Source organism: Mesoplodon densirostris, chromosome 8 (genome assembly GCF_025265405.1).
Source record: "Mesoplodon densirostris isolate mMesDen1 chromosome 8, mMesDen1 primary haplotype, whole genome shotgun sequence".
Classification (NCBI taxonomy): Eukaryota; Metazoa; Chordata; class Mammalia; order Artiodactyla; family Ziphiidae; genus Mesoplodon; species Mesoplodon densirostris.
In genome coordinates, this window is record NC_082668.1 from 111,158,503 (window position 1) to 111,170,203 (window position 11,701).

Here is an 11,701-nt window from a genome sequence, read left to right on the forward strand (position 1 = left end):
AAGCCCACAGGCTTTTCTGGAGCTAAAAAATAAGTTACTTTTAGGAAACCTGTGCTTCGGGAGGAACAGGGATTCCCCGGGGAGCGGTCCGTCGTCCCTGCTCAGAGCAGCGAGCTTGCTGACGGCAGGTGCCCTGGGATTCTCGGGGAGCCTGTGGGCTGGAGCTCCCCTCCATCCCACTTGGCCCTCAGGGAGTACATGGGGCTGCTTCGGTTTAAACGGAAATCAGAGCTGCCGCGAGCAGGACGTGCTAGACAACCACGAGGCATCTGGGGACGTAATTGTTGCTGTCCTTGGCCTGGATTCAGGCTCCTGGCTCACTGGGCTCAGCTAATCACACCCGAGGGAGGCGCTGAGGTTACAAGCCAGGGGCCTGTCTCCCTTTTTAACAGGGAGGGCACAGCCCAAGTTCGTCAGGCCTGAGCTCTCTTAGAGTCCACAGGGTATGGTTTTAATTGGGTGTGGGTTCATTGCTCACGTTCTGTGGAGAGCTGGGTCCTATCAGTGTCCACTGGGCCGGCAGCAGGGCCAGAAGACAGGAGGCCTTTCCCAGGCTGAGGATCCACTCCCTGACTAACCCCACAGCTCCCGGGCCTCCTGAAACCAGGCGCAGGGGATGGGGAGGCCTCAGGCTGTCAAGTTGACAGCCCCGATCGCGTCTGTAGTGACCAAAGCAGCCCTGCCCGAGGGCACTGTGGGCCGTCAGCTGTGGCCTGCGCACCTGTTCCACCCTGATCTCTGTCGCCTCAGTACGGCCTTGTGTTGCCCTCTCTGCAGGTGACGGGTGATCAGTGTGAGAGGGCAGTGGACCTTTTAGCAACACGTGCTGACAGTTACTAGGCGGAGCCTGAGCTGCAGTTAGTGGGCGGTCCCCAGCCTTTTTGGCACCAGGGCCCGGTTTCGTGGAAGACAGTCTTTCCACAGAAGGCGACGGGAGGGAGGTTCAGGTGGTGATGCGAGCAACGGGGAGTGACGGGGGTGGGGGGTGTGCGGCAGATGAAGCTCTGCCCGCCACCACTCGCCTCCTGTGTGCGGCCCGGTTCCTGACAGGCCTCGGACCGGTACCGGCCTGGGGGTCAGGGATGCCTGACCTAGAACACACTCTGAGGAAGGAGGTGCTTTATGAGTCGCTCACAGCCAGTGCTGGCCTCAGGGAAAGCACGACTTGCCGCAGAGCCGTACGGTGAAGAGCCCCCGTGGGGTGAGGGCCCGCTGTCTGTCCGGGTGGCTGGGCGCTGGCCGGGAGAGGGGCCTTGTGTGATGCGTCTTCAGAGTCCCCAGGCCCGCTCTTGGTCCTTTTCCGCCAGCCCACAGCATTCCCTCTCACAGCACATGGTAATAGGCTGAAAATGCTACTAAAAAATAACGTTATGGTCTCCCCTGTTCTCACAATAAATGTGTAAAAACATTAGGGCTGGTCTGCAGCCTCTTTGACAGCGTGGGGACCACGACGGGTTCTCCGCGTCAGCCTTGCATCAGTTCCTCAAAAGTGCCAGGCTCACACCTGCTTTGCCTCTGCCTGGACCGCCCTCCTTCCAGATCGTGGGCAAGGGCTTTGCCAGACCCCCCCCCCCCACCCTGCTGCTCATACAGACCCCTCAGTGTCAGCCTGCAGCCCTGACCACACACCGCCCTCTCCCCCGCTCTGTCTTGATGGCACATGTCACTGTTGGACTCTGACGTAGTCTTTTGCGACGTGTGTTGCCTGCCCTCCCCTCTGGTGTGTAAGAGCAGCAAATGCAGGCACCTCGCCTGTATCGTTCCCCGCGGTCTCCTCGGCATCTGGCTAGAGTGGATGATCAGGAAATTCTGGCTGGATAAAACAGCTTCTCCACATTGCAGCTATGCATCCCCGTATTAGCAAAGTTTAGATTGAACCTTTCATCTATTTTATGCTTAGCTTGAGAACAAGGAGGCAGTTTTATTCAGCAGCTTTAGAGGATCCCAGAGTCTTTGTTACACTCTAACCTTGATGGTTGGGATGAGAAAGTTGTCAGAGGTTTCAGGCCTTTCAAAGGAATTATGTTTTACAGAAGTATTTTCTCCCCATGTAGGTGGGGGGAAGAGGGGAGCAAGGAAGCACGTTACTGTCAGTGATGAGGTCATGAGCATGTTTGGGCTCAAAGTAAACCATGCATAACGGTAACTTGTCTGGTTGAAACGACTGAGCCACATGAAACCAAGAAGTGGGAAGCAGCCCCGGGATACAGCCTTCTGGATACAGAAGTATGAGCAGTACAACCCCATGGAGGGTGGTCAGACAATTTCTATCAAAAGTGCAAATGCACAAATCTTTCGGGCCAGCCATGCTACTTCTAAGGATTTTCATTGCAGCATTATTTGTAATAGTAAAAAGTTGGAAACTACCACCAACGTAGGGCAATGGTTAAACAAATTGTGGCAAATCCATACAATGGAATATTAAGCCACTCTGTATGTACTGCCATGGAATGATCCCTAAGATGCATGGTTAAGTGGGGAAAAAAGAGGCTCTTGGCTTAGTAGTGTTTGTTTCTAAAAAAAAAAAAAAAAAAGAAGGGGATGGAGGAAAATGCCTGTGGCTGTGCATGTCCGTACGTGTGTGTGTACAGATAGAGTGCCTCTGAAGGGATCCACAGGAACCTGACACCTGACAGCCTTGGGTGCCTCTGGGAAGAGGGCTGGGGGGGACTTTTCACTCTGTACCTTTTGTACCTTTTGAATTTTGTACCATCTACATGTATTATCTATTCAAAAAATAAAGTTTTTAAATTTTAACTTTGTTTACTATTCTAAAAAATAGAAACAGGACATCAGATTCTTGTTCAGTAAATCTGCTTTCTTTAGGAATTGAAAGTCCTTGAGCCCAAAGTAGTTAATCTCCTTTTCTCGGGTCTTGGGGGAAATAGCGAAGCAAAGAGGGCACCCTCCTCTTCTGGAGGAACAGCTCCGGGGAGACGAAGCAGTGAGAGTGGCTCTGCTCTGATTACGTGAGTGGGTTTGGGTGGCAGTGAGGGGGACGCGCGGTCGAGAGACGGTGAAGTGGCTGCATCCTGGGAACAGACCAGGGCTGCTGTATGGTTGCCTCCATCTCATGAGGATCACAGCACAACCCGTGTTCCTCTGGCTTTTGGGCTTTAAAAGATGGAGATGGGACCTCTGAGTCATGGTCCAGGGGGAGCTGTGCCTGTCCTATGTGGAAACCTGATGTGGGTGATCCCTTTCCTGACCAGCAGAACCAATTCTGTCCAGCTCTGGGTGGCAGTGTGTCCAGCCCCAGGAGAGGAATCGTGACAGCTGTCCTAAAACAGTCATGAGAATTCTATTTCTGTTTGCCAAGAATTGGTTTACCGACATGCACATAATTGAGTGTCTAACCCAGTTATGGCCAATACGGAGGAGACCTTGCTGCTGATGATCGGCACGAGATGCAGAGAAGAGCTTCTGTCCTGGCAGCTGCCTGGGGAAGAGCAGGGCATTGGAGCAGCCTTCGCCATTTCCAGACCATCAGAAAGAACATCTGGCGCCCTGAGCGAAAGGCTGGAAAGAGTCTGGCTCCCTGAAGGCACGACGAGCTTCCAAACCAACGTGGGGACCGCCTGCCTCCTTTCTTATTCCATGAGAAAAATAAATCCCTGTTCACTCATTCATTCAACCAACAAATATTTGAGCTTCTGCTCTGGGTCAGGCCCTGGGAATAGACCCAAGCAGGCAAAGGAACCAGTTTTCCTAGAGGTACACTCCTGAGGGGAAAGTGTACAAACAGGTAACACGTACACTATCGCATTCTGCTTCAGTGTGCTGACTAAGCAAACCAGCAAAGTGGTTTGGTGATGATGGCTGCAATTTTATAATGCGCAGGCAGGGGATACTACTTTGCATTCTTGACTGAAAACTACCTCAGTTTATAGTCTGGAAATTTTACCAGACAGCCAGATAATTTGCTGCCTGTCATAGATGCCACGTTTTATCCGTCTGATCAGTGGTTCTTGGCGTTCAGAGCCTGGTTTCGTCCAAGCTTGCAGTAGACGTCATGGGAGCATCCTGCTTTACAGGGTATCTCCTGTGCCTAATTGCCTTTCTTTCACTTTTTAGTCCCCCTGATTTTCTTTGAATTCTATAAACTGCAGACTGTTTTACACGCTTTCATTTGATTACAAGCCAGGTGCTGGTTTCATGGTTTAAAAGCTATGGGTACTGTCTCTTGGCACCATTTCAATATGGCTCTTTCTTAAAGATAATATTTAGGTGTTGTCAGATTAATTCCAGTAAGAGAGAAAATATGTTGTGCATTTTTCTAGATTTGTGTGCTTTTCTGTTTTAGAGGTTTGAATCACTAGTGGTTTTATTACGATTCTTTAATTGTCGGCCCCTTCTTTAGGATATCTGTGTTCCTAGCATTAAATAAATATGAATAAACAAAACCTCACTACTAGTGGAGCAATGAATCACATAGATAGATACCGTGTGAAGAGAATTCCAGGCAGAGGAAGTAGCAAGTGTCAAGGTGTAGGTACGAGCATATGCCCAGCAGGTGAGTGAGGGGCAGGAAGGCGTCCTGTGTGGGAAACCACTGGAGGGTTTTGAGGAGATTTCAGCAGAGACCCCTCTGGCGGCTGTGCTGACTACAGATGGCGGGGGGGCAAGGAGAGAAGTGGGGAGTCCGGCTAAGCAGTGACTGATACTCCAGCTGCAACATGCCTGGAGGGGGTTTATGAGACAGTGCTTACCCTTTCCACGCTACACTCTGATAGTTTTCCTGTCTTACGTAACTTTTGAAAAATGCTAAACATTGAATTATTGGATTCCATTCTTCACTCCCCGGAACGGACGTATTCGTCATGGCACCCTGGCAGCTGGAATGTGCTTCCCCACCCTTGACTTTGGGCTCGGTCTGGTCTGTGGGTTATTCGCAGCCTTGATAGGAGCAAAGCTTTGAGAATGTGCTGTGTGCTGGGCTTGTCTTCTTGCACGTCTCTCTGGAAAAGAACTTGCCCTGCTGGCCCGAGAAGGTTGAGAGACACATGGAGCAGACGGAGACCAGCTTGAAGCTTGAAGCTGAGCCCAGAAGAGCCCAGCCTGGACCAGTGAAATCCCAGCAACTCACAGACACCTTAGCAGGGAGTGAAGGCCTGTTGCTCTGTGCCACCCAGATTCTGTAGTGATTGTGTACAGACACTGAGAACACAGCTGTCTGAGACGATCACCAACTGATGGCATGACAAGTTGTGACCTGGAGTTTAAAAGACACTTCTCTAGGGCTTCCCTGGTGGCGCAGTGGTTGAGAGTCCACCTGCCGATGCAGGGGACGCGGGTTCGTGCCCCGGTCCGGGAGGATCCCACATGCCGCGGAGTGGCTGGGCCCGTTAGCCATGGCCGCTGAGCCTGTGCGTCCAGAGCCTGTGCTTCACAGAGGGAGAGGCCACAACAGTGAGAGGCCCGCGTACCACAAAAAAAAAAAAAAAAAAAAAAAAAACCTTCTCTGTATCATCCAGCTTTAGTGTGGAGGGAGAAGGTCAGGGGCCAGAAGAGAGGGCTTCTGGGGCTGGTACCCACACGTGAAAGAGATGCTCACAGAGGACAGCAGTCGTGAGCAGAACCCAGGTTCCCTTCAGGCACAGCCTGCAGAAACATGGAGGCTGTGATAAAGGGGAGAGAAGTAGCATACTTTATGCAGGACTAAATTTACAAAATAAAACTATTAGGTTAGCCACACCCACCCTACAGGCCTGGAACTTTATGGAATTGGATTTGGACATGAAGACCCTTTAGTGATAATCAGCAAATAAATTCTGGCAAGGAAGAGATTAGTTCCTCTTACAGCCTCCCAACCCTCTCTCCCTCATGTCCTACAGGCAGAGAGATTGGAGGCAGAACAGAGACATTAGGCTTAAGGGAGTTCCTACAATGTTTATTGTAAATCCATGAGTTTGTCTATAGATTTCAATTTCTGATACTCTGTACTGAAAGGAATTACAAGTACATCCTTACATAAAGTGAGTCATCAACGGATCTGTCTCAGAAACTGAGCATTTTGTAATTACAGTGAGTAGTCAGGGAAGGCCTCACTAACTGAAGAAAAAGGTCAACTCTGAAAGGTCCAACAGAAATTGCCACCAAGTTAACCAGCAAACAACTTCCTTTCAAGAAGAACTCAACATAAATGATTCCTTCTGCCTGGGATGCTTCCATAATGATCCTGCATTAAGTCAAAGCCCAGGCCAAATGAACACAGTGATAAAGCATCCTATCCAATAGTGAGAGTAAACCAAAAACTTGCATTCCCCTCCCCACCCCCCAGCCATACCTAGACTCTTCCTCTAAGTCTCCTGCCTGGAATCCAACCAGAACAATGCAAGTGGAGCCACTACCACAGGTATGGGTCCCGTGCTGCGAAATGCAAGCCAACATTGAAACATGGAGTCCAGTCAGATTTCTGTTGTGTTCCCTTCACTTTCCCATGTTTGGATTCAGGCAGACTTGAGTCCAGGTACTGTTCTACCATGTGCTGTGTGACCACAGGCAAGCTTCTCACCCTCTTGGAACTTGATTAAATGAGGACAGTACCTACCTTGTAGGATAGATGTAGGATTAAACGAGTATTTGTATATGAAACCAAGTATAGCAGCTACACACAGTGGGTGCTCAATAAAGAGTACTGTTAAATGTATTCCTGATTGTGTGTTTTATGAGGGGAGGGATGGGGAGAAGACCATTAACACCACCTAGCGTCCTTCAACCAAGAGGGGAAAATCCTCACTAGCCCCAAGCTTGAGCTATAGCCCTTAAAACCCACCAGTGACAATGTTGGAGGACGCCATTTGATCAGTAATGATGTGCCCACCTGTTCCACTGCATCCAGGTTGTCAGTCATCTCCTGGTCCTTGCTTCCCTGTCTCAGTTCACAGAGGATTTGAGGTAGCTTGTAGGAAATACACAGAATATGATGGTAAAGTATAAATAAGACATAAAACGCTAGAATAGGGAGAACCTAAATAAGAATTGGGATTATAGACTGGCTAAGAACATCAAACACACGTAGGTTACCCCTTCCTATATAGGTTCCAAAGTTAAGCCATAAATTTGGTTCTGCCTCCTGATCAGAATAAAAACGGAAACATGGTCAATTAAAAGTTCCCATTATCATAAGAAAACATGCCTTCACAAAGAGTGTCATCAGATGCCTTCAACTACAGCGTTATGTGAAAGGCATTGATAAGTTTCATAAGACTATTTCTTGAAGCACCTTCAAAGAAAGAGAAGAACATATTTCCAAAATACGACTCCAAGAAGGCTGTCTTAGGGGCCATGCCAAGCACTGTGTGATGTCCCGGCCTCTAGCAACAAAGGAATGGTTGGACCACGTACTCTTCCCAGACTCCCTGCAGAATCCCTCCTCTCAGCAGGGCTGAGCAAGTTTGGGACTTCAGATGGCTTGAGGTTATACGGGTCCTCAATAGCAAAGCACAGAAAGCTCAGGAAACAAAGGTTGTTTCTAACTCATTTGATGATAAAATCTGATCTGACCCAGCGTGAGGTTATTTTTAGTTCTTTTCTCACAGTGTAAATATTCATGCATTTTACTGCAGAAGTACCCATGTGTTTGATTAGAGGCTGCTGGCTCAGACCAGCTGGGGGTATTAATTAATCTATGGATTACACACCATATTGCATTTCTGAAACTTAAAAAAAAGATTCAGGCTTCCCTGGTGGCGCAGTGGTTGAGAGTCCGCCTGCCGGTGCAGGGAATATGGGTTCGTGCCCCAGTCCGGGAAGATCCCACATGCCGCGGAGCGGCTGGGCCCGTGAGCCATGGCCGCTGAGCCTGCACGTCCAGAGCCTGTGCTCCGCAACGGGAGAGGCCACAACAGTGAGAGGCCCGCGTACGGCAAAAAAAAAAAAAGATTCTATCTGTCCCAAAGATTTTGGAAAAGGCCCAGTGGACCTATATTCTGATAAACTCCAAAGTACAGATACTCTATAGTGTAAGTTGAAAGATGGTCTGCGTACCTCAGACATCAAGTGAGTCAATGGTGGGGTGAACTGTTTCATGTAAATTAAAACACCTAATCAATAGGCAGCCAGCCACCTCCAAAGTCAGGTAGACCCTGGCCAAGAAGACTTAGTCCAGGCACCCCCCTCATCAAAGCCCTTGGATTCCTCCATATGTGGGCCACATTTAATATTTTCAGGAAGGCCAAGATTCACTATGGCAGTTTTGGGGGGAGAGGTTGGTGGTGGTATTTGTGTTTTAGTTTCACAACAGACATTTTCCCCATTTCAGTGACATACACGTGAGTGTATGTACATATGAACATGTATCCGTGTGTGTGACCAATCACATGTGAATGATTCTGAACCCAAAAATGAATGCTTCAAAAGTACTTCATTACATATACAAGTCAGAATGGTGAAGTAATGGAAACATTTCTCACAGCTGCTGTCCCTTGTACAGAAGCAGAGGAAAGGCCTCACCAGGGGTTCCCAATACTGGCTGCACAGTGGAATCACCCAGGGAGCTTTAAAAAGCACTACTGCCTGGATTTTAACCCCCAGAAATGCCAATTTAATTGCTCTAAAGAGCAGCCTAAGCATCCAGCAGTGTCTCTCACTGATTAAAAAAAAGATCATCGGGCTTCCCCAGTGGCACAGTGGTTGAGAGTCCGCCAGCCGATGCAGGGGACATGGGTTCGTGCTCCAGTCCGGGAAGATCCCACATGCCGCGGAGCGGCTGGGCCCGTGAGCCATGGCCGCTGAGCCTGCGCATCCGGAGCCTGTGCTCTGCAACGGGAGAGGCCACAACAGTGAGAGTCCCGCGTACCGCAAAAAAAAAAAAGATCATCTAGAGAATTTAATAAAATGTAAATTACCAGACCTCTTCTTTACCAGGCTAATTCAATAGATATGGGTTGAACTGGACAATTTTTTTGGAAAACAAAAGTTCAGATGATCCTTATCACCCAAATTGGGATACACTGCCTTGGAATTTGGGAAAGATAAGTTGAATTGGGTGGATAAGGGTGAGGGGAGGGCTGTTTCACAAAGAAGACAGGCTCCTGAGTGGGCCACAAAACAGGCCACTGGGGCCCTGTGCTGAGGAATATGGTAATTAGATAAAGGAAGGGCAAATCAGCTTTGACTCTTGTATGAATTCTAGCCAATTTGCAGTAACTGCCTGATGTGCTGTCTGAAAAGGATTCTGAGGCCAAGTTCCTCCTCAGTGGGGAGATGCACTGAGATCAATTAGCAATGTCTTCCACGTACATGGCAAGAGGACATAGCTGCACACTTGCCAACCATTTGCTGTTTTTCTGGAGAACTTTTGGCACTGCTGCTCCTATAGTCCAGGCCCAAGTGGTATGGTTCCCATTAATACGTCATTAATACTCAGCTGTGGGGACGGCTCCCACCCAGATCTCCAGTGAAGGGGAGAAATCCCAGTTCCCTCCCCACAATCCTACCTGCGTGTCTCTCCAAGCCCTGGGTTTATCTCTGCTTGGTGAAAAGTTTCCTGAAGGCATTGTTGTAGTTCTTGTTCAATGCCGTGTAAATCAGGGGATTGAAGAAAGAGTTGGAGTAGCCAAGCCACAAGAATACGCTTTTCCAGATGGGGGGCAAGCTGCAGGCACAGAGGGGGCTGATGAGCTCCGTCAGAAAGAAGGGGCTCCAGCACAGCACGAACACGCTGATGAGAACGCCCACCATCACGGCTGCGCGCTTCACCTTATGCTCCCGCCACGAGGCTCTGTTCATCTGAAAGGCCACCACAGGTCAACGCGCCGTGAACACCATCTCAGCCTCGTGAGGGGCCTCCTTCACCTGGGAACAAAGGAAACGTGGAATTCAAAAATAAAACGTATCATTGGATGGTACAGCGACATGAGGCCACTCCAACCTTGGCCAACCCCTCCCCTCCAGCCTCATTCAAGATGCATTGATCCCATACTCCATCAGTAAATATTAGGTGAAAAAGTCCTTGAAACCGTAGGTTAAAATAAATTCTGACGGCTCTTCAGGGAGTGAGTGGTGGTCCCTCAGAGTTGACAACCAGCTCCCCCTTTAGAATCAAAGGACTTGGTCCCCTGGTAGCTGGGGGAGCTGCCACAGAGAGTCCTCCACCCCCGGCTTATTCTGGAATTGCCTCTGCTGAAGGGAGTCCCTGGCCCAGGTCGCAGCCCCTCCCAGGACCGCTCAGCCATGACCAACACAGTATAAAGTCTCAGCCCCTCTTCCAACTTGAGACTCAGAAGGATAATCTCAGCTTCAGAGCCCCCAGTGGGCTTAGCTGTGAATTTTTGGTGACTGTGTCCCAGCTCAGCTTCTCACTTAGCCCCTGAAGGTGATGTTTTCCCCTGAGCCACACCCCAATAAACTTCCTGCACACTAATCTCCATCCCAGCATCTGTGTCCTAGGGAATTCCACCTGCAACAGCTGTGATGAGGTAGGATACCGAAGACACAATTTGATGGATGAGGAAGTGCACATTAAATGGGTTGAGAGCAATACAAGATGAAGGCTAACGAAGGGTCATTAAGTTACCATTCAAAAAACACATTCACAGGAAAACTTCAATAGGGTGAAAATAGTGAGGGGGGCTTCCTGGAGGAGGTGTTGTAAGTGTTGGGACTTCTTGATGGGTAGGATTTGTAAAGAAGAAAGAACAACACAGGATGCTTTTGACAGGGGGAATCACTCAAGCAATTTGACACTGAGCATCCCTAGTTTGTGAAACAGGAGTTTTAGGAAGGCAAAGCAGACACCATTTGCTGGGGGGTGGGAGGGAGCTAGATATAGGGTTTGGATACGCTAGATTGTGGTTAAATATCAGATTTGGAAGAACTTGGACAGCCAGGCCATGACATACAATACCCACAAGCAGTGAGGAGCACATTCATGGTTGGGGCCAGGTGGGCAGAGATTTCATAGTAATACTTGCTGCCAGTTATTGAAAATCACTCCTAATTTTACTTATTTTAACAAAAATCCACTATTTTTTACTTGGTTGTAAATGACTACCTGGATCCAAATTTCACTACATGTGTAGCTGTTTTATCAACCTTTGACTGTTCCATTGCAATTACACTTTCCCCCTCCTGGGATGTTGGCACATAATGTAGGGAGTTTGAGGGAGGTACCAGGGCATGTACTGCCATGATACCCGCCTCCTGGGTTTGTGTGTTTAGGAGTCTTATTGATATTTTGCCAGCAGTTTTTATGACGGGTTAACATTGGGACTAAATTGGAGGAAGGAAAGCAGGTGGGTGAAAATTTCACTGATGCAAGTGGCGTGTGAAGGGAGCTTGGCATCTGGGCAGGAACAATGTGTAGAGTGTATCAACATCTCATTCCTTTTTATGGCTGAATAATATTGGACTGAAGTGTATAAACCACATTTTGTTTAACCATGTATCTATTGATGGGCACTTGGGTTGTTTCTACCTTTTGGCTATTGTGAATAATGCTGTGATGAACATAGGCCTGCAAGTAACTGAGTCCATGTTTTTGATTCCTTTGGGTATGTACTTAGGAGTGGAATTGCTGGGTCATATGGTAACTCTATGGTTAACTTCCTGGGGAGCCACCCCACTGTTTTGCACAGCAGCTGCACCATTTTACGTTCCACCAGCAATGTGTGAGAGTTACAATTTCTCTACGGCCTCACCAACACTGGTTATTTTCCATTTTGAAAACTATAGACATCCTAGTAGATGTGAAGTGGTA